At 44.9% G+C, this 24,285-nt stretch overlaps 1 long non-coding RNA gene across 2 annotated transcripts in view; it reads right to left on the bottom strand.

Moving 5' to 3' along the window:
- Nucleotides 1-24,285, bottom strand: part of LOC146172423 (uncharacterized) — a 501,238-nt gene that overhangs the window by 252,464 nt on the left and 224,489 nt on the right. The gene's annotated exons all lie outside the window — the stretch shown is intronic.

Raw genomic sequence — 24,285 nt, 5'->3', positions numbered from 1 at the left:
ACCGCGCTTTTTTGTTTTTGCTGTCAATCCATTTTTACGCCGCCGATGTCTGCTGTACTGTGTATATTTCTATATATGCGCTGTGGTGCGGCTTTCGAGGAAGCGCCGACTGGAAGGCGGCGCACGGGCGCCGGGATTTAACGCCCGGCGGGGTCTGCTTCGTATATGCGCGAATCTCCTGGTGACGTCCTCACGAGCCATGACGTCAGGACCAAATTTGACGTCAATTTCAATTGTGGGCATTATACATGACCGAATGTGCCGTCATGCTAACGCCACATGCGGTCATGACGTCACCATGTGACGACTATGGACTTCCCGAAACGTCTAACCTTTACTATTGGTTAGTGATAGTTGACCATGACTTGCACTTTGTGAGTACTAGTTAATGTCTGGTTAATGTTAGTTAAACACCCCTTAACTAGAAGGTGATGGTAAGTGATAGTTATGATGACCTCCAAATGCATGGGTTCCTAAGAGCATTTGCTCAACTATTTTATTATTAGTCGTAAATTATCATGACATTGTCTTGAAAATACCTAAAATATTGTTCCGCTATGAACCGATTGCTAATGGTTAGGCATCGATTCAATGGTGATTGCCATATGCCCATATAAGGCATGCAACCGAAACGCGGACACATTTGCCGACGACAGTATGAGGCGGTAAAGGATTTCGCCCTAATTGTGCATTAAATGATGGCCCAAAGCAAAAGCAGCAATGGGGGCTAGTTGGTTTACCATTTCAAGAATTTTCTCGCTATGATATACACAGATACACAAGAAAGCGCGCTTGTCCTGTGTACGTGGCTCCTGCTTTCTTGTGTATCTGTGCATATCGTTGCGCAAAAATTCTTTCTTGTGTATCTGTGTATATCATAGCGCGAAAATTATTGAAATGGTGGCCCACCTGGTCGCTGTCAAAAGTCTGGCCATAGACCCCAATGGCCTCTACCTCCTCTCAGGAAGCCATGACCGCTCTCTCCGGCTGTGGAACCTGGACAACAAGACGTGAACCACGGGGGTGGAATCCCGAGAAGCGCAAGACACTTGCCGGTCCGCGTACTCTTGTTAGCCGAGCCTGGGCCGTCCTCTGCACACAAGAATGAACACTGGGGGACAAGAATAGACAATGAACACTGGGGGACATGCGAAGTTGTGCTATACCTAGCACTTTCATTTGGAAAACAGCACATTACATGTGCAGCGGTATATAAAGCGGCTACAGCAGTAATTTTGTTTTAACTTCTTACGTATGCTGTCGCAAAAAAAAGATGAAAAATTGAGCAATAATCAATACAGATGCAAAAAACTTCAAACATTGATACATTCATCTTAATGATCATCATCCTCTCGAACAAACTAGTTCACCCGATCTGACGCTCTTCTGTGCACAAAATCTTTGGGGTAGATCTCAAAAAAGCGACAGTGCCATTTGGTCGCCACGACCCCACCGGCTACCCTGCGGCGCTGTTGTAAACTATCATAGGAAGAACCAGGGCAGTTGTTGCTTGTACAAATCTGTTTTCTTTCAAACTAGGGGATACAAAGTGAAAAGGAATACGGGCCGTCATAAAAACGTACAGCATAGAAACCAATTCTTCACGCCATCATTGCATGAGGAGTAATCAATGATGATTGTAAGAATCATTATCATATTATGCAGCCCTCGCTTCGCATAATCGTTTCGGTTGGTAACGTATCGGTTTTTACTTATAATTTACTGATTCTGAATTTGTCCCCAATTGGCGTCCGATATTGTCGGCTATTCATTCGCAACATAAACTTATAATTTATGTTCCTTAATGCTACACACTGTATTTAGGATCCAGGTAGAACGGTAGGAAAAAGATGACTGCATGATATAAACGAGCAATGAAAAAGGATAGAGGGGGAAGAGGGGGGGGGGGTTAGACTTAGTTCGCCGGTCGAGCCAACGTTTTCAGCAATGAAATTGTATTGGTCTTCCAGACGAAGACAAGTCCAATTGTCGAAAGGTTGGCTCGACCTGCGAGTTAAGGCTTCCCCCCATCTACCCTCTTTCAGGGCCCTTTCATACCACTGTATTTAGGGGATATATTGGGCTTTGTCAAGATTTTTCATCCCTAATTTAACAACGTGACTCTGGTCGACATCGGATGAATATTATTTTGGACGTCGACGTGAATTTCATTCAGGTCCACATAATTCAAGTCCAGCTGAAGCGCAAGCTATGATCCCCAACTTTTCAAAATTTCACGACACCTCCCAAAATCATTCAGTGCTATTGTAATAGACGCTGCATCCGCCTACTAGAGCCCTAAAAGCATATTAGGCGGCCCAATTGATCAGCGTATAATTATAAAGAAATAAAGCGTTTGAAATCCGAAACATACGAACGGAGGAAACTGCCACTCAAAGCAAGGAAAGCATGGAGACTTTTAGTGAGTCAACAAATATTAATGTATGGTAAAATCATATGATGCATAAAAAGCAATTGACGAAACAATAATAGGAAAAACGTTCCACACAAACCATGTAGCTTTCGAACCCTCTCCACAACATTTCGCGGCCGGTACTCTACCAACACTGAGGTACGGCTACAGTTACTGAATTGCCTGTTTGCATCGTGAGGTTTAACGGCCCAAAGCGAATAACGCTATGAGTGACGCCGTTGTGGAAGACTGGGGAAATTTCGACCATCTGGGGTTCTTTAACCTGCACTGACATTGCACAGCACACAGGCGCCTAGCTCTACGCCTCAGTCGAAAGCGGCCGCCGAGGCCGGGATTCGATCCCGCGTCTTTGGGCCCAGTAGTTGAGCGCAGTAACCACTGACAACCCCGGCCGGGTTTGAATGGTCTATATTGGTAAGTAGTTACGTTGTGTGTAAACTGTCCGTTAGAATATTCATCGGTGGCCGCCTGGATCATAGCTACGGAATGAGTACGAGTTGTAATTATGAATTGCTAGCTAGAGAGCCCTGCATGCGAGAGGTCCTTCATGGATTGCACTAGTTTGAGGTACAGTTCTTATCCTAGTGAGGCTGAAGCAAACGATGTTAGCAGTGCTAAATTTGTTGCATTTTCCCGGAAAGAGGCCGAAATGATAGATGGTGCTTCAATATACCAGAATTACGCGTGGTGTCAATAGCCTGGAAAGATCGGTAGTAAGTAGCAGTAATTACGGGTCTCCTTGTTGCTTTATCTAGTGGGACACATCACATTACAAAACGCGTGCATCAGTGTTACATACTGGTAGCTCACTTGAGACAACTGCGCGAACTGCAGGCACCTGAGCGAAAGGTATCTTGAAATCAAAATACAAGCGGAAGCTGAACGATGACGGCAAATGGAAAACTGAGCACGACCAAAGTGTATGTGTGGGTGTGTGTGTTTCTTTGTGCCAGGGCGTGCATGCGTGCGCGTGTGTATGTGTGTGTGTGTGTGTGTATGTCTGTGCGTGTGTGCGTGCGAGCATGCGTGCTCGTGTGTGTTTGTGTGCGTGTGCGTGCGAGCATGCGTGCGCGCGCGCCCGTGCGTGCGTGCGTGCGTGTGTGCGTGTGTGTGTGCGTGCGTGCCTGCGTGCGTGCGTGCGTGCGTGTGTGTGTGTGTGTGTGTGTGTGTGTGTGTGTGTGTGTGTGTGTGTGTGTGTGTGTGTGTGTGTGTGTGTGTGTGTGTGTGTGTGTGTGTGTGTGTGTGTGTGTGTGTGTGTGTGTGTGTGTGTGTGTGTGTGTGTGTGTGTGTGTGTACCATACGGAGAGTGAAAAAAAAAACATAGCTGTCCCGTAATTGCCTTTTGCTGGGTTCTGAACGCAACTATTTGCCTGTCACAACCCAGGCTTAAAAAATTAGTGAATTTTGATGTCATTGTTGTAATTCAGCTTGAAAATTTAGGGAGACGCTTAATCTCCGCGTTTAAGAATGACTCAATCGCGTTTCAAACACGTAGACGATGTTTGTGTACTTTTATATATTTCGTTTTTTGCATTTTTTCTCTTATAACCTGCTGGACGATGACGTCACCGGTTATCTCGGCCGCCACTTCTTGAAATTCGGTGCGTCTCAGTGTGGATTCTATTGTGTTCAGTGCAATGTCGGGCGACAAATTATGACCCGGTGGCGTTTCAAAGACGCGGACGATATTTTTTCCCTTTTTTCTTCATTATTCTTATTTTGGTAATATATTTATTTTTTAAATATATCTTGTGCAAATACTTAGAATCAGCAGCCATGGCCTTTTCATTCTGGCAGTTTGACAATTTAAACGCAATTATTTTTTCTTCAATTTGTTATATAGTTTAGCATTGACAAAGTATACGCTGAATTTTCTTAATTAGTATCATCAAGCATTCTATTTTCCTTCGCAGCCTCTTGACATGTTCGCACCCCCTTTACACATTTTTTTTTCATTTTTAAATTATTGCTAACTAATCAATTATGCACTCTAAATTTGCTTAAGCAGCATTTAAAGGCGTCGCGTTTCGTTGTAAGCATATTGACACGTTTGGGCCGCCTTTTAATTGTTCAGTTTTTAATTGGTGATTACTGTAATTTTATTACCTCGTCATCAACTATCTCACATCAATCAATCATAAATTATTAGAAGCACAAATTTTCTTGATACGATGTTTCACGCAGCAGGCGAGTATTTCTGGCAAGATGCTTCCACGAGTACAACTATGGCGCGAATGAAGATAAATATGAAGAGCTATAGTGATTATCGTGTTTGTTGTATCTAGCGCGTTGCTGAAACACTCACCAGAGAGATCATCGGTGTTAAACTCCCGCGGTGGTCGATGGACGGACAGCTGACTGCTATGCCAGGCTCGGCCATGTCCCGTACAAGCAGACTTGGTGGACACCGAAGTAGCTGTCGACAGTTCCGGCCACCACCCCCTCCGTGTACTCCGAGCATGGAGTCGTAGAGTAGGACCGAGAAGCCAGAGTCCTGGTGAATCACGGAGGTCGGTAGTCGCCGGGATGACCGCTCCGCAGAGTCCACGCTGTGATCCCTGTTCTCGAGCCAGGAGCCGATGCCACGCCAACGCGGACTCAGGAGGTACGGTGAAGGGAACCAGGCTTCCATCAAAGTACCTGGAGGAGAACAGCTCCAAGATGGCTGGTTGCTGTGAAAGAAAGCTCAGCGTAGTGCCTACGTTCGAATCACCGCATGCTGAACAAGGCACGCGGAACACGTGCCTTGGCGATCTGCGTCTTCTTCATGGCGCTCTCGCAAGGGACAATGCGAGGCAGACATTCGGCGCAAATACGAGCAACCAGTTCCGAATGATTTCTATTGAGGCAATAAACACTGCATAAATCAGGAATGTTACTTTACAAAGATGCCAAACTACCAAAGCAACCTGTTTAACGCAGATGCCATACCACGGTTTATTATCTTCGCGTTAGAGGCCAATAGTGCTGAGACACGCCTACAAAATCAAAGTCCTTGTTTATTTCTTCAAAATAAAGATTACTTTGTTCGCGCGCCCTCAAGAAACGGCGTATAACTTCGCGGTTGAAATATTCGTACTGCAGTAAACGTAATGCCTAGCATCTGCGAGCAGAGTATTTGAGAGCGAAAAAGAGAGAAAAAAAATTACTTTAGATGGGCAAAACCTCTTTGAGAGCAGAGCATTGAGCACACACAATATTTTCCCGACTATTTAGGGGGCTGAGAAATTATTTTAGGGGATAAATTATATATATCTAGTGAATAAATCTACCACAATGAAACCAACAGGAGTGAATATTTCAAAAGCAAATCTCCTGGTCGTTATTTAATTTTAATCTCGATCCATTACACATTATTTGTGTTTATCTTCTGACAAACGACGCGCTATCCATCTTAACCATGTTCTTTTTCTGTTGCCTATTTATGTATGCTGCCGCAGTAATGAAAAATGCAGAACCAGCGCAAGCACGCTGCGCTGTTTTCATGCTGTAGCATGTGACAGGAAACACCACATCCAGGTCATTGCGCGCCTGAGCCACTGAGCTGCGATGCGCGGCCGCGCAGAATGCGCTGATGCTCCACGGAGCACTGCCATGTTGCGCCTTGTTCGCACATATTTCGCACGCTCCTTTACCTCGTGGGGTCCCGTAGGGTGGACTGTTCGACTTCTCTTGATGGATGGTTGGCGAAATGAAACCGGTTTCGGGGGAGGGATCCTTTCACGTTGTCCAACGTCTGTTCGCCGATCGGTGACGGCGCCAACACTCCTTTGAAATGTCGCGAACACAATGCAGACCCAAAGAAGTTTGAGGCGCAGGTTCTGGTTATTTTGGTAAACCAGCAAAGAAGGCCAGGTCTTCAATTTCACATCCGTAGCTGCTAAAAATTTCCTCGATGCACCGGCGCTCTTGAGGGTGACGGTCCACAAGTCATTTATTTGACCTAAAGCGGGCAGCTCGGGGGCGCATCAAGGGAAAGCAAAGCATTAGCATCCTGAAATCTTCGACGCCATATGGTCTTTCCTTCCGGTCCATTTGCATAAGTACTGTGTTGTTCAGCCGCACTCGTCTTTTTTGCAAACTTGGCAGTATAACATGGCAGCCTTCACTAACGGCGCAGCACTAGATATGGTCTATAGGGTCACGAAGAGTCGGACACGATTGAAAGACTGAACTGAACAGACTAGATAACACATCCGTAAGCTGCGGTGGCCGGAAGTGGAATCCTTTCCACTTGGAGTCCCTGGACTATCGTGAATTCATAAACTGTTTCTAATCCTCACGTCTGCCATATGCATCCGTTGATCCACAAGAAAGTGTACTGGAATATACGCTTAAACATTGCACAGAAATGCCCTCTGGTGCCTCTCGCTGCAATCGAGAGTCCTTGTTTCATAAAATGAACCTTGTATGGCATTTTTCTTTACTTTGTGAGGCTCTTTACATACTTTACTGCGCATATTGATTTGTATTTTATTTCCTTTGTAATTTCCAGGACGTTTAATATTCGTACGTTTTGATCGTTTTTTCATGCACTGAATCTGCGCTTGTCACATTCAACAGAAAAAAATACGAGAGATTTGCGGATTGGCCTCTTTAGGCCTTAATACTCCTTAGACGAGTTCTTTTCAGAGATTCGAGAGCGCGATTGTCCCTGGCGGTGTCTCAAATGCATTTAGAATATCGAACGTCCTCGGAGCATGCTCGGCGAAGACCGATTCCATGGTATACGTGCTGAGCGTCCTTGGCATACCTTGCTCTCGCGAGGCGATCCATATCACCCTCCCTAGCAGCACTGCCTGCCCTGCACTGCAATTCGATCTCTCCTCTAAAGCCTATATGAAACAGAAGGTCACATGACACGTGGGCTATTGAGGGGTACCAGAGCATTTCCCTCCAATAGCGAAACAGGGGCAATGTTAGAAAGGTTGCGAAATAACCAACAATCGTATGCCATCGCGAAAAATAATTTACACGGGCCGTACAATACAAAATAATAGTAATGTTGGCGGAGACCAACCGGCCAAACACGTTACGTAGTAGGTTGGCTAAAAACATCATTATTTAGATACTGAATTATTAAAGTGTAGCGCTTAATGTCAAATAGTGATACGTCGCTGCCTTTTGTTAATCGTCTCACCACAGTTGAGAATTACAAAAAATGAAGCCTTCGGAACAAGAGCAAAAAATATTGGTCATCTCGCGCATATTTCTAACATTGCATGTCCTTAGAATACCACGCGCTTTCTACCACCCAACAGAACGCGGCAGTGCGCACCTTACGTCTCTAGTGACTTCCTTTATTCTGTGGTCGTTTACATTGTATTTATTTTGTAGTCTGGAGCAGCGAGCAGTGCCTAAACGCTCGTAAGTGTCTCTTTAATAGCGGTAAGCTCGCCCCGGTGCTCTACTATCGATCATACCCATACCATCAACCAGGTGATAGAAAAATGCTCAGAATATAACCAGCCCTTATACATACCATTCATTGATTACGAAAAAGCATTTTACTCAGCTGAAACCTCTGCGGTGATGCAGGCATTGCGAAATCAGGGGGTAGACGAGCCGTACGTGAAAGTTTTGGAAGATATATATAGTGGCTGCACAGCAACCACAGTTCTGCATAAACAAAGTAACAAAATTCCCATAAAGAAAGGAGTTAGGCAAGAAGACACAATCTCCCAAGTACTATTCACAGCTTGCTTAGAGGAAGTATCTAGAGACTTGGAATGGGAGCAGTTAGGGATAAGGGTAGATGGAGAGTACCTCAGTAATCTGCGATTTGGTGTTGACATTGCCTTGCTAAGCAACTCGGGGAATAAACAGCAAATAATGATTGATATGAACTCGACAGGAAAAGTAGGAAGGTAGGCTTAAAAGTCAATATGCAGATGACTAAGTTAATGTCCAACAGCTTCGGGAAGAAACAGCAGTTTGCATTAGGTGGCGAAGTACTGGAAGTAGTAAGCAAATATGTCTACTTAGGATAGGTAGTAACCACAGACCCGGACCATGAACAGGAAATAACAAGAAGAATAAGATTGGGATGGAGCGCATTTAGCAAGCACTCACCGATTATGACTAGCAGCTTACCGGTATCGCTCAAGAGGAAAGTAGACAACAGTTGCATCTTACCTGTTGCATCTTACCTATGGGGCTGAAACGTGGAGGCTAACCAAGAGAGCTCTACTTAAGTTCAGGACAACTCAGAGGGCTATGGAACGAAAAACGGTAGGGCTAACATTAACAGATAGGAAGCGTGCACAGTGGGTCAGATAAATAACTCAAGTTACCGACATTCTAGCGGAAATTAAGGAGAAGAAATTTACTTGGGCAGGACATGTAGTGCGAAGAGAGGAGAACAGATGGTCGCTTAGGGTAACAAACTGGATTCCAAGGGAAGGAACGCGTAGCAGAGGGCGGCAGAAAGTTACGTGGGCGGATGAGATTAAGAAGTTCGCAGGGGTCAAGTGGATGCAGCTAGCACAGAACCGGGTTAAGTGGAGAAATATGGGAGAGGCCTTCGCCCTGCAGTGGGTATAGTCAGGCTGAGGATGATGATGATAATGATGATGATGAAGAAGCTAGCCTCAGGTGACGCAGTCGCCTGCTCGCTTGTGTGTTATCAGGGGAAACTCTACGCAGGTGGCAGAAGTCGTATAGTGGCATCGCATTGTGGTATAGTGATGCACCAATAAGTAGGAAATAACAAAAGTGAATCGTCACCGCCGGCCATCGGGAAAGCACTTCAGTGGGCCTTCAAATAACTACTTGCGCTTACTCTGCCCTTGGAAGCCTTATGGGCGTAGAACTGGTAATGCGCCGGTGTATATGCCATCCCAAATACGAAGTAAGCTTCTGTATTTCAGAAGCAGTAACATTGCGGCTCAGAAGGTTACAGCCCTTACACTTTGTGCAGTCGGGAGTGACCACACAAATAAGAAATCGCAGGTGTGGTGCTCCGTTGAAGCGTGTTGAAAGATTCTCATGGCAGCAGTTTTTGGTATCGTAATGAGGCTGATTGTAGAGTGCGTGTTAAACCTTAGTTAAAAGTTGTGGATCAGAAGGCATCCTTTGGAAGTGTCCTTATATTAAATACGCGAACTACGACAGTAAGACAGCAACAAGCTAGGTAAAGATAGGAACAAGAGGAATGGGAACCCGTTACCCTATTGCGTGGCTGTTTGCCGGTCGGCAGAACTCCTCCCACATTCCCGCATTAACACGGGCGGCGGAGTACGAGAGGCCTGTGTCACTGTTTCCAGACGACAGCGGTTTAAGAGACTCAATGCATCCACGCCGGTCGCGTCAAGACATGTGGCAACAAGGACGACGTAAAATCTACGTCACGGCCAAGCAAGCCGTGCGTTTCCTCCTTGCTCTCTCTGGGCGTTTTTATTTTTGCAGATTTTTTTTCCCATCCCTAACCGCCGGATTGGGTAGATCAAGTCGCAGCGGCGCCCGCATTTATGGAGGAAGCGTACGCGACGGCTACCACTCGTTAACGCATATGTCTTCCCTTCGTTTTTTTCTGTGATTACCGGGGTACGCTACTGGGGAAAGCAGTTCGGATGTTTTGCGCGGGCGCAGTTGAAAAGCTGCCCTACTGTAGTTAGAGAGCATGTGCAACTCTCTCCGCCGTATTCATCCGTCTTACTTTACTTTATCGGCACGCAATTATAAGAGCACTCTCAAACTGAATCTCAATTCCGTTGTTCTTCCTTCGCGCTACCATACTTCGGATATCCTAGCGTTAATCCTCCTTTTTGTGTGTTTTCTTTTTTTTTTTCATTTCGCCACTTTTTTGTAACTTCTTGTTGCTAATAAATGTGATTTTCTTTCTCATTCGCGAAATTGCTCTTTTTTACTTTGGTCAAAAGTAAACCACAAACCTTTCCGGTATACACAGAATTGCTGAATATGAAGGCGAAAAACGTTTTGACATTGGACAAATTATTACTCCCCATATGGGCATAGCAATTTTTGCTGTCAGAATGGTCTCGGCATGTTATATGCAAAAGTAATTTTCAATTTAGCTAGAACCATTTTTTGTACAAATTGATTGTTTTCTTTAACTGAGAGACATAGGACGTACCATAATATCCATACTTACACGCAGACCAGTGCAGCGCGGGTACAAATACGCAGTGAGCTCTAGCTCGAAGATATGCCACGCCTGCATCCTAACCTGCTATTTGTAAACTTTTCCACTTTTTATTTACAGTGGCAATGTTCAGGTCGTCAAGCGGAGGTTTTTAAACGAAGCGGCGCCCAGTAAAACTTTCGTGGGGAACAGGAAGGGGAAAGGCGAACGCGAGACTCGTGTCTCCGGATTCTTTTCGCCTCTCTCGAGGCTGTCCACATGCGACGTCGGCCGCAGAAACCGCATATATGTTGGAAATATCGTCCTTACCTGTACGGCCGTCACTTCACGGTCGTCACTGACCACCACGTCCTATGCCGGGTATCCCCTGAAAAATTTGTCCGGTCTTCTCGGGCGGTGGATCCTCCGCCTTCAAGAGGTACGACTTCACTGTCACTTACAGATCGGGCAAGAAACACAAGGACACCGGCGCTCTTTCTCGTTGCTCTATTGCTTCGCCGTCGCAACACCTGTCCTTGCATACCTCTCCTTTCCAAACGGAGTCGCGCCATTTAAAACCTACAGTTATCCAGTCTTTGAGCGTCGCCTCTATTGCACCCACGCCAGATATAGACTGCAATCTTGCTCACCACCAGAGTGCTTACCCTTACTGTCGAAAGCTGATTGATAGTCTCACCGGCGTTATTAGATCTCCAAATGCCCGTCTCCGTCATGGGCTCAGCAATTTCAAGTTACAGGATGTCAAATTCTTTTTGGCACAACTAAAGCCCACTGGGCCACACCTGGGTTCCTGTAATTCTTTCTTCCCTGCGTTCTAACATTCTACAAGCCTTTCACGACGACCCCCCCTGCAGGTCACCTTGGATACCACAATACCTACGACCGCATTAAAAGTCGTGTCCTCTGGCCTGGCCTTTCAAACTCAGTATTGAAATATGTAGAGCATTGCATCCCTTGTCAATGACGCAAGCGGTCTACATCGCCTTCTAGCAACCTTTTCCATGTCCTTTCACGCCTTTCGAAGTCGTCGGAATCGACTTGTATGGACCCCTTCCCTTGACTCCAGCTGGCAACCGCTGGGTCGTTACTGCTGTTGACCACCTTACCAGATACCCTGAAAGCGGAGCAACTCCTTCCGGCTCCGTTTCCGAAATCGCCAACTTCTTCCTCCACACCATACGTCTTCGCCACGGCTCCCCTCGCCTCCTTCTTTGAGATCGTTTCAAGTCGTTCCTCTCCACTGTCCTCGCAGAAGTGGTTCATGCTTCAGGCACGGTGCACAAAACTACACCTTACCACCCTCAGACTAGTTGCCTCACAGAAAGCTTTCATCGCACGGTTTCTGATATGCTATCCACCTACATTCACCCTCAGCGCAATAACTTTGACTCTTTACTCCCCTTTGTCATCTTCGCCTACAACACTGCCTTTCAACGAACCACCACCTACTCTCCGTTTTTTCTTCTTTATGGCCGCCACCCTACCTTCACCCTCAAAGCATCCTTCTTCTCAGCTTCCACTCCTTCTGCCGCGCCTTCCAACGAACAGTTCGTGTTTCGTATCGCACACTGCCGTGATCATGCCCGCCTTCAAACGGAAGCCACTCAAGCTTCCAGCAAAAGCACGTATGATACGACCCATCGCTCGGTGTCGTTCCGCCCTGGAGACGAAGTGTCACACTGGACACCTACTCGCATCCCCGGCCTGTGTGAAAAGTTTCTGAACCGTTTTATTGGCCCGTGCACAGTTCTAGAACAAACTTCCCCGGTAAACGATCACATCACACCTGCATCGCCTTTTCGCTATCGTCGGTTTCGCGGCGCCGAGATTGTGCACGTGTCGCGTTTGAAAAACTTCAACCGGCGACCTTGAGATATAATTTGCGAAGACGATTGTCGCTTTCGTTTGGGACGGCGAAGGTTGTAAGCATTGGGAGTGAACTTCATCTTCATCTGAGCGTAATCATCAGCGGAGATCGTGTCGTGGGAAAAAGACGAAGTGTTGATGAGCAGTGGTATAGTGTGCCTAGTATATTTCTGGGCACTATAGCTGTGGCTAGTCGGTAGCGCCGGCCAATCTAAAATGGAAAGGTTAATTTGCTGGTGCGTCCTTCTGCCTCACAATATATATATATATATATATATATATATATATATATATATATATATATATATATATATATATATATATATATATATATGTGTGTCATGAAGAAAGGAGGGTACTCGTTATAATACATGAAGGAACGAAGCCGACAGTCGGCGAGGCCAAGCAAAGCATTGGGAAGTGTACTTTGTCTTGTCTTTTTTATATTTACTCCGGTAATCACATAAATTAGTAACGTAATCTGTTTAGGGAAAAGATAAACACAAAGTAGAGGGAAAAGAACGTGCAGATGGTGGAGACCGAACCTACGACCTCCGAATATCTCCGACTGTCGGTTTCATTCGTTCATTTGACATTGACGTTACAATATATACACGTTGAGAAAAACAGTCAGAGGTGGTAAAGAAATAGTATGTATTGACGTTTCGGACGCGAAACCGGCCTTCGTCGGAAGAAACTAGGTTACAGGCAATGTCTTATATTTATACGCTAGGTCTATCATTGTCAGTACTGATGACGGTGGCCATCTCTTAATAAACCAAGCCTAATATAAGTAACACTCATGTGTGATGTCCTGGTCATAGGGCTCTTTTCGGGGTGGAGAGCAGGAATCACACACGAATTAGGAAAAGTAAAAATTTTAATCAGAGCTGGATGCCCCCGCTCACCCGACATTCATGAGGTTGCGTCTGGACGCCACTGCGATGATCCGGTGCTTGAGGTGGGAGATGATGGCCATAGCTGCAGGCAGCGCTCATGGAGATGGTGCACACGACGAGCTCAATAGGCGCGACGCCAGGACTAGCGAGCCGTCTTCGTATCTCCAGGCAGTCATCCCTCGGGTGACCAGGCAGGGTTGACCGCGTCTAGAGCATCTCTCGTTCCTCTCTGCTCAACCTTCCTTCTGTTGCTTTCCTTGTCACCTGTATGAGTGCTAATGCGAATTCTCGCGCTGGTTCAGACGAAAGCAGAAGTAAGAAGAGGAGCTATTTCACGCTTGGCTAATGGCGGGTAAACTTTTGAGCGAATAGCGAAATTTTGTCTAGCAGATCGATACCCTCCGTGCGACTTGTCCAGTGACAGGTGCAAAAACTCTTCCCGCGAGGGCGTCTGACATTTATTGCTAGCGTCGCGTTCGCGCTTGTTTTTGCTTACATGGAACTCACTCCTAAAACAGGTCACAACAAAGTAACGAAGATTTCCAGCTGGGCATTTCACGCTGCAGAAGCACTCGTTACCCTTGACTGGGAACATACCATACTGGGCAAAGTGAAATGAGTCAAAATGTTTCTCAAGAACGCGCATGTTAAGGGGATAAAATGTGAAGTAACCAAATGATTGCTGAGGAATGGCCCGTCTACGATTCTGTCGTAGCTAGCGTGAGTGTGCGAACGAGAAAGCGGCGCCTGTTCCTCGTCGATCCTGTCGCCAAGTGTCAGCCCTTAAACATCTGACGGCATGGTTCTTACAGAGCAATTCATTTACGAAAATGCACACATTCATTTACATTGTGAATGCTTCAGGTGAAATACTGCCCCCCAAAAAAGTCTAGATTGCAGTAATGCGAACGTTTTAGCGTTGCTGCTGCACACGGTGAATCGCATTTGCTGTAGTTATTATTACCAACCCCTCTAACTAGCACCCTCCTATCATGGCTGGTATCATCATTATCATTATTACCATTGCAACGTCATTGTGACTACTACAATCATTCTCACACTAGAGAGTAAGAACTACAATGTTATTCTCACGATTCCGTGCCTGGCTCCAGTTTCCTTAACGATCGATACTTAAGCATAAGCAATGAGGATAGGGTAGTATTTTATGTAATTATGCTTTTGAGCTTCCACTCTATATGGTGGTCTGGAATATCAGGCTATCACTGTGACAGGAACGCACGATCTGCTGGAATGCATTTTCGAGAGAGTATGCATTTGTTTATCGCCATACAAAAAGCTACCGGACCACCCGACTCGCTTTCAAGGGTGCAGACTTTCGTTGTTATGGCGGGATTGTCATTGTCACGAAACAATGCTAACATTGCCTGATCATGATATCCATAAAAGTACATAGTCATGTGTCCTTCATATGTGATTGGGGTTTCTTTTCGTGAACTAATGTATGCCAAAGTCACGAAAATGGAGAAAAGCGAGATTTAGAGCGTGGCGCTACAGGTTAAAGAGATTTGCTGGGTACCCGATACAAGGAGGTCCCATCACCAGTGGAGACAGGATTTGTATTCGTTTTTTATGACTGACAGGTGGAGTTGGCACTTTCTGTCCGAAGTTTCTGCGGATAGCTGATAGACGTTTTCTCATTTAAAACGCCACAACGAAACTGTAAAATATAATCGCCACAGCCACCCGCTCGCTGTTCTGAATAACATATGCCCCGTTTGATCCCAGCACTTCTGTGCTGCTGTCTTTGGAAGACTTCAAAGCTCCCTTATAGAGTTATGGATACGTTTCACGAGCATAAAGTGATTCTGAAGGATTGTGGATCTATATTAATAATTAAAGCGCACATTCGCCATTGATGCTTTCTTTCAATTTACAGCGGAGAATGGCTTTGGCAATGTAGAGACCTTTCGGGATTCCTAAAAAAATTCCTTGCTTATCAGTGTTTTTTTTTTCCTTGTGCGTTCGCGCGCCCTGGAATAAAAAGATAAAAAAAACAACTAGAAGACGAAAAGAATGACCAAGAATGAAGAAAGCGCATGTGCCACTTCGGGATAAAACTATGAACAGCCTTCGTGAAGTCATCTTTAGGAGTCTTGTATTATATTATTGCTAGCGAATAGTCATTACAGCGACGTTATAAAAATGATAGCTCATACTTTACAACAAGAAGGTTTGAAGGCATTCGCAAGATTTCGACAGTGAAAAGGGTTGCCTGGGCGCATATACGCTGAGGGCGTGCAAGGTTGCACCACCAATGCCACATTTCCTACCGCCGCTGTTGGTAAAGAATCCGACGAGGATAGCAAAGTGTGACCTTAACCGAGCAACCAGGTAGAACGAGAGCAAGAAGACGGCTTACGCGGTATGAATGAGCACTGAAGAAGGGTAGAGGGGGGAGCCTCAGTTCGCAGGTCGAGCCAACGTTTCGACAAGTGGACGTGCCTTTGTCAGGACGAAGACGAGTCTACTTGTCGAAACGCTGGCTCGACCTGCAAACTGCGACTTCGGCCCTTTACCCTTGTTCAGTGCTTTTTGTTTAGCGAGCAAGTTTATTAGGATGTTCTGTCAAGGCGATGTTTGAGGATGTCGAATTCAGTGTGAGGGCCCAAACCCAATCAAAGTATGGGCATGTCTGTAGAGCATGGCTTGGGTGGTTCCAAAGAGCATTTCAGCGAAGGCCAAGTCATTGCCAAATCTGAGGTGGCCCCAAATAGATTTCATTATTACTAGATTACCACACGACAAAGCATTGCCAGTTGTAATATTATCGTCTTTGAATCACAATCGGCATGTTTCGCTGCCATTAAAATACATAATTTCTTTATGAAAGCCTTAAACTGTCACATGAGCTCCTTATTACATTACACCTCCTTCCGAACACTTCTCCTAGCACATGCTGTTATCTGCATATTACTTTATACAGCCCATCTACCCTTGAATGAAACAAACTTGGCGTCGCCGGGACTGTGATGTTACATATTTGCCTTCTACAAGGTATTGTTTGGTTTAGTGGGGTTGAACGTCCCAAAGCGACTCAGGGCTTGAGAGACGCCGTAGTGGAGGACTTCGGAAGTTTCGACCACCTCGGGTTCTTTAATGTGCACTGAAATCGCAACAGCACAAGGGCCCCTTGCTTTTCGCCTCGATCGAAAAACGGCCGCCGAGGCCGGGATTCGATCCCGCGTCCTTGGGAACAGAAGTCGAGAGCCGTAACCACTTCGCCACCCCGGCGGGGTTTCTACAAGGTATTCCTGCCGAATATGCTCTGATAGACGTTTTATATCTGATGTCTTTTTCTGTTCATGAGGAGGCACTCAGACATCGCACAAACCGCTGAGAGCGCCTGATAATGCTAGCACATTGGAATATTGGCTGCCGAAACGTGTAATGTGCTATGCTTCGTTAATATGCGATAAAAAAAAGAACTGCCGTCTCACTCTGCACAGATTTCAGAAATGAATTTTTTTCTCTGAACTTCGTCAGACCAAGGCGAATGTTGGCGGTGTCCGAAAGCGCTTGTCTGTGGCAGTCGATACCGTTGTCTGAGTCCAAAGCAAATACGCTGAGGAAGGGGGCCTTGCAATGTCTTCCATCTCGACTGTGGGAATTAGACGTAGTGGAACGGTGATGCGATACCAAATTTGGAGCAGATGCCTCTGGAGTTTAATGACTTCGCTGGGAAACCTCGTAGCTGGTAGTTAATCGCTCCATGACGCCATCTTCGAGAATCGCTAAGTTTACGTGGGCCGTGTGTCATCGAGAAAACTGGCGGCTTTGTACCCATGTGACAGTAATAAAATCAAGTATTTTTACACTGCGCCTAAAGGTTTATGCTCAGGAATAAAGGCACAGCTCCGGTCCTTGCGTCGAAGCGAGCCTTTCGGAGAAAAGCATCTACCCAAAATTAGTGCCAGCACCAACCTAAATCCGTCGTTTCTAAAAGGCATGTTCAAATCATAGATGTTACACAAAAGCGGCCCACATTGCACAGCAGTTCCTTCAGAATATTATTCACGGAATCGTTCTGACAACTCTCATTTTCCTTCTTCCTCTGTTCTAGAGCTAACAAATACACGTCTCATTTATAGAGCTATAGGTGTAGAAAAGTAGCAATTTCACATAAAATGTGCTCCTTTTGTGCTACTACAAATGCTTGCTAACATACACTCGCTGCAACAGCTTTTCAGATGTTTGCCACTGGGCTGTAGTCGAAACCATTTTCATTTGATTTCGCACTAACATTTGCTGTGGAGAATAAAATCAGTCATATTAATACGCTCTTAAAACATGGAACGTGTTCCCTACTTGCTCAACGAGCGCAGGTGTTTTACCAGTTCGATGTCAGAAGACACTTGATAGCATCATACGTTGTTTTTATTCTGAGAAGTAAACATTTTGTATACAATACTTTGTACGCATAATAAAATATCCGAGCAGGACATCCTCCCATGTGTCGCTTTCACAAATAAAGCCGGTACATGGTGGGCTCAGAAATGTGCTGTACCTGCGTAGAAAAAAGAAAAAGAGAACTACTTTCGACAAAATGCACGGGCCAGAATGAAAGTTAAAATTAGAATTGCTTGTCTACCTAGGATGAAGTCTTTTCTTTCCTACGTGTTAAAGTTTTAGTTTCTTTGACAATATTATTGGACATTGCTTTTGTAGTGTGCCACGTACAGCTATATTAATACATGTCTTTAATTAGAAAGACAGCTCTCACCGATCACCCAGCCCTTAAAGGACACCCTTGAAATTGTACGGCACACATAGGTTGGTCGATAAGCGCTTCGGTAGAACGCGCGTTCGCGGGTAACACTCGCTCCCGCTTCCTTCTGTAAGCATCTGTAATCAATAGAGCGATCCCGCCGTCTGTAATTTGATGATACAATTACGAAAATGTAAGGCAGCTGTAAATATTTCAAATAGATGCCACTAGTCCAGAAAAACCATTGAGTCTTTCGGATTGGCTTAGGACATTGGCTGGGAAAACACATCGCTTCGATTCTTTTGGCATTTATCCTTAAGGACAAGTGGAGATTAGAACCTGTCGAAAGGAGCAGACCTAAATAACAAAGGTATCTATTTATTTATTTAAGAAATACTGCAGGCATATTAAATGCCCAAGCAGGAGAGGTGGTTTGCATCAGATGTCATGCAGTTTGAAAACAATAAAACAAAGAATTTTACACAGCGATGAACTGATAACACAAAGAATACAATGCATAGTAGAACATATGACACTTCAATTGGGAGTCGATAAAAACGGCGAGTCAATCGGTAGGGCGTTCCAGACTGCGATTGTTCGTGGAAAAAACGAGAATTTCTACATATTAGTTCGGGCAAATATAGGTGACAAGGCAAGACAGTGCTTATGGCGAGAGGGTCAGGAGGAATCTTTTCTGGTAGGTGTCAGGTTTGATGCCAACTGTGGAAAAATATAATGATTGAAGGAATGCTAGACGGGCTTTCTTTCTCCTTTCAATAAGTGGATCAAGGCCGGCAAGAAGAATCATAGATGAAGGTGAGTCACGGCTTATGTATCGATTAAAAATAAAACGGGCTGCTGAGCGTTACATATTCTCAAGTTTTTGGGTGTCATTCGATTTATAAAGGTCCCATGCCACACAGGCATATTCAAGTGTGGGTCTGATATATGCTTTGTTTAAGTTTTAATGGGCTTGGACACTCACCCATGCGATGTTTTAAAAAACCCAGATTTTACGTGCTGTAGAGCATATACTGTCAATGTGCCTTGTCCATTTTAGTCTGGAAGTAATCGTTACGCCTACGTATTTATATTAATTTACCTGCCTGACTAGGTTTCTGTTTATGTTATACTGAAATTCAAGTTTATTAATTTTATTTGTGATGCTAAGTAAAACAGTTTTCTCGAAGTTAATGACCATCGCCCATTCATTCTACCATCGTTCCAATAATTGCAAATGTTTGTTTAGAGTTATTTGATCATGAACGAATTTAATATCTTTTAAAATTATACAGTCATCGGCAAATAATCTAATCGAAACTGTTGGTTCCAGTGCTTCGACCAGATCATTAATATAAAGATTAAACAATGTAGGCCCTAAAACCGAATCCTCGGGAACGCCAGAAAGGACATCTAGTAAACAAGAGTTGACACCATCAACAGTAACAAACTGTTTGCGCTTTGTGAGATAAGAGGGTATCGAATGTACAATTTCACTAGGCCCACCAATCATTTGCATTTTAGTGATCAGCTTATTATGAGGCACTTTCTCGCAGGCTTTTGAGTGATCTAGGAAAACAATGTCAACTTGTCCTCCAATATCCATGATTTTAGAAATTTCATCAACAGTTGTAACTAACTGTGTAGCTGTAGAAAAGCCTCGTCGGAAACCGTGTTGTGCATTGGTAAATATTTCATTCCGTTCCAGAAATGTATTTAGTTCAATAACCAGTATGTGTTCTAAGAGTTTGAAAACAGTAGATGTTAGTGAGATAGGACGGTATTTATTGACGTCTAATCTACAACCCTTCTTAAATACAGGAACGACTCTTGATATTTTCCAGTCATCGGGTACGGTGGCAGTATGTATGGATTGTTCATATAGTATTACTAAATATGATGCTAAAAATTCAGCGTACGTCTTGAGAAATGAATTTGAAATGTCATCCGGTACTGATGCTTTCTTAGGATCAAGACGCATAAGTAAGTTTAAAACACCTTCTCTGGTTACATTGAACTTAGCTTCACTTGGACTGTCTTGAGTGGCACCGATTATCTCATCTTTTTTGGAAAATAAACTTTGAAAATTGCGATTGAAAGCATTTGCTATCTCATTTTTAACTGTGACAGTGCGGTTATCCAGAACTATTTTGTCGAGCTTTGAATTATCTTTACGGGAAATAAACTGCCAGAACTTCGCTGGATTTTCTATTACGAAACGTCCAAGTGTTTCCGTAAAGTAACGGTTCCTACTTTCGCGCAATTTAGCCGCTAGGGTTGATTTAAGGGTCACAATAAATGTGGAGCTGGCAGATTTATTTCTACGACACCGTCTAAGTTTACGTTTTAAATGGATAATTTCTCTGGAAATCCAAGGATTAGTCCTGGCAACCCTCTTTCTCTTGTTGGGGATAAAGTTTCGCATACAGTAATGGCAAATGGACCAGAAATTTCTCCAGAGTGTGTTAATGTCAGTAGAGTGAAATGTGTACAAGGAATCTTCTAAGTACTGGACAATGCTAACATGGTCAGCCAAGGCGTAGGTTTTTATAGTGACGTATTTTTCTGTGGTGGGTTTTGAAAATCTTTGAAGAAGGTTCACTGAAAGATACCAGCTTATGGTCCGATATTCCCTCATGTATATCTGTAGTATACTTGTGTATGCTATTGGAACAAAAAACTAAATCCAGAATGGACTCCCCAGTTGGAGTTACACGCGTAGGTGAATGGACTGTCTGGGTTAGATGAAACGAAAGGAGCATGTAAAACAGAGCCTCGGTCCTTTGAACATCACTGGTTCTTGTAGCCATTGTATCCCAGTTAACGTGCGGAAGATTGAAATCTCTGGCGATTACAAAACTACTCTTTTTGAAAGTACTCAGGTGATCATGCATAAAGTGCACAAAATCAGGCTGTGCGCCAGGTTTTCTATATACAGCAATAACAATGACAGGGTTTACAAAGAAATCGACCTCACAAATGACACTTTCGTGATCATCACCAATATCAGTCATCACGCGTGAAGAAATGCTACTCTTCACCAAAATAGCAACGCCACCACCCCTTGACCCTCGATCCCTACGGTAGCAAGTGTACGATGGCGGAAAAATTGCTCTATTAGGAATGTCAGAGTGCAGCCATGTCTCGCTTATGATAACAATATGAGGATCGTAAGATAATAGCATGTGCTCGATTGGTTCTTGCTTATTGCATGCGCTTTGTGCATTGAAGCTGATTATGACGACTGACGTTGTCATCATGATGTCAATTTTGTTGGCCATCATCTTCGCCTCGCAGCCGTTTTCGACAGCTTTTTTCTTCGTCCCAAATGTATACTTCGTCCTTTATCACAAGTTTATCGTGAACTAACTTCGGTTTCATTCCAGGCTGTTCATCTGCTTTTGTGGACTGCCATAACTTTTTCCTTCTTTGCTGCGTGGCATAGGAATAATCGTGTGAAACCGATATGCCGGTATCTTTCAGCTTATGGCAGTTCTTAAAGATGGTCAGTTTTTTGTTCTAATTGTACGCTCGGAAAATTATTGGCCGATGTCTGTTATTATGTGCCCTGTCAATCCTATGAATGCGTTCGACTGTAGTAACCGTTACCCCAAGTTTCTCATAACATATTTCTTTAATTACTTTTTCTTCTAAGTCTGACCGAGTTTCATTAAGCAATTCTCGGATCCCAAAAACACCACAACGTTGTTCCTTCGAGCACGGTCCTCATAATTTATTTTTTTTTTCCTGTTCCGCTACAGTTTTTTCCAGGCGCAGCAGAGTACCTTCAAGCTTTCTAATATATTCCTCGTTCCCTTTTGATAGCTACAGAACTTCATCTAGTTTAGACAGTTTTTTGTTTATCCGACTAAGAGTCTCATCTCGAGCACTTTCCGTTCATTGCTCCTTAAATGCGACTACGGCGAGCTCTGTCATCATTCTGAAATAATGATTAATCGATTACACGTTTCGATTTTCCGTCTAGCCGCCTGCTAAATTTTACTTATTCGTCCATCTCGCAGTGGTCTTTCCAAGACATATCTTTATTTGAAACTTCGACACAAGTCCTGCCAGAAGCATAACAGCAGCCGCAAAAAACGACAGTTTTGATAGCAGCATTGCATCTTCTGTATAGGTGAACTGATGCACAATCATCTTGCAAAGCGTTATAGCGCATATGCATTAATATCGCGAGAAACGACACAAGCACTAACAAGTGCTATGTGCGAAATGTTTTCATTCGATTAAGGTCATACATAACGCATCATCATCATCATCAGCCTGATTATACCCACTGCAGGGCGAAGGCCTCTCCCATATCTCTCCACTTAACCCGGTTCTGTGCTAGCTGCATCCACTTGACCCCTGCGAACTTCTTAATCTCATCCGCCCACCTAACTTTCTGCCGCCCCCTGCTACGCTTTCCTTCCCTTGGAATCCAGTTTGTTACCCTCAGCGACCATCTGTTATCCTCTCTTCGCACTACATGTCCTGCCCATGTCCATTTCTTCTTCTTAATTTCCACTAGAATGTCGTTAACTTGAGTTATTTCTCTGACCCACTCTGCACGCTTTCTATCTCTTAATGTTACCCCTACCATTTTTCGTTCCATAGCCCTCTGGGTTGTCCTCAACTTAAGTAGAACTCTCTTGGTTAGCCTCCACGTTTCAGCCCCATAGGTGAGTACGCAAGCCGAAGATAATTGAAATAATAATCGAAACATGTTAAAACAGACCAACGACCTGCAGAAAGCCGTTCTATTTCCTTCCTGGGTGCGCTTAGTGTGTTTGATAGGCCGTCCTGAATGGGTCACGATGAGGAAGCTTGCTTAACTGTTCAAACTTGCCGCGAGACTTATGCAGCGCATATGAGGGTGTATTGGAAACAGACACTCCAGTGGCAACACTCGCAAAGAGAATTATTCTTCTTGGCAGTTGTTGCTTTGCCTGAGACAATATCGCGTCCCTTGTGGAAAGTGTGTAACCTTCCTTACGCATGTGTTACCAATAGTCCGATCACACCGACCCAGCTGTGCATGCGACGGTTCTCCACAATTTGTTCGATGAGATCGAATCTGTGCTCATTACAGCCACGAAAGACCACACACTCAAACTGTGGAACCTGCAGGAGACAGTGCCTGCCAAGAATGCGGCAGCCCTCCATGCAGAACCAGTACACATATTGAGGCCGAATTCGGGCCCCGTGCTGCGCATGGCATTGGGTGTGACTGAGAGCAGTGCTTCAGCGGCGACCTTGACATCATCCTATGCTCAAACGTGCCTAGCTGAGACATCGACCCTGATGGCTCCTTTGAGCCGGGTATCCTGTTAAGCGCCCCATGTGGCCACACATATGCTGTGTGGGCCTCTCGATGCATGCCACCAAGCTGCAGCTGCTGTCCTGCTCGGGCGTTATATGGCACAGCCCGACTCTAGTCTCCCACATCAAGTTGCCCTGCCCCTCATCCACACAGCCCCGGGCCCTGCTGACGTCATCTCGACGTCAGTGGATGCCAACCAGATGGCAGTGGCTTACACGGCGTCACGTTCGCTCATCAGCCACATAGAGACGGGAAAGCAGTGGTGCTGCTCCACAGTGACCAGAATGCAGAGGCAAGTGCTCTGAGGAAGCAGGTCGACTGTGTGGTGAGCCATTCTTCGCCCATGACGGTGAGGGCGCATGAGGATCGACACATTCGCTTCGACAACAACACTCTCAAAAATATTCAGCGGCACTTTGGCTCACTAAAGTTCTTCAAGGCGGAAGCCTGCCCCGCCGCACTGCTTAGACCTGCTTAGACCGCTGCTTTGATTGACTGCGAGACCGTTTGTGATTGATTACAATAGTGACCGATTACGCATTTTTTTTTGCTGTCAATCAATTTCTATATATGCCCTGTGGTGCGGCTTTCGAGGAAGCGCCGACTGGAAGGCGGCGCACGGGCGCCGGGATTGAATACTCAGCGGGGTCTGCTTCGTATATGCGTGAACATCCTGGTGACGTCATCACGAGCCATGACGTCAGGACCAAATTTTACGTCAATTTCAATTGTGGGCATTATACATGACCGAATGTGCCGTCATGCTAACGCCACATGCGGTCATGACGTCACCATGAGACGACTATGGACTTCCCGAAACGTCTAACCTTTACTATTGGTTAGTGATAGTTGACCATGACTTGCACTTTGTGAGTACTAGTTAATGTCTGGTTAATGTTAGTTAAACACCCCTTAACTACAAGGTGATGAAAATTG

This window comes from Amblyomma maculatum, unplaced genomic scaffold (genome assembly GCF_055883805.1).
Source record: "Amblyomma maculatum isolate TAMU_Amacu unplaced genomic scaffold, ASM5588380v1 scaffold_13, whole genome shotgun sequence".
Taxonomy (NCBI): domain Eukaryota; kingdom Metazoa; phylum Arthropoda; class Arachnida; order Ixodida; family Ixodidae; genus Amblyomma; species Amblyomma maculatum.
This window is presented reverse-complemented; position numbering and strand designations above follow the sequence as displayed.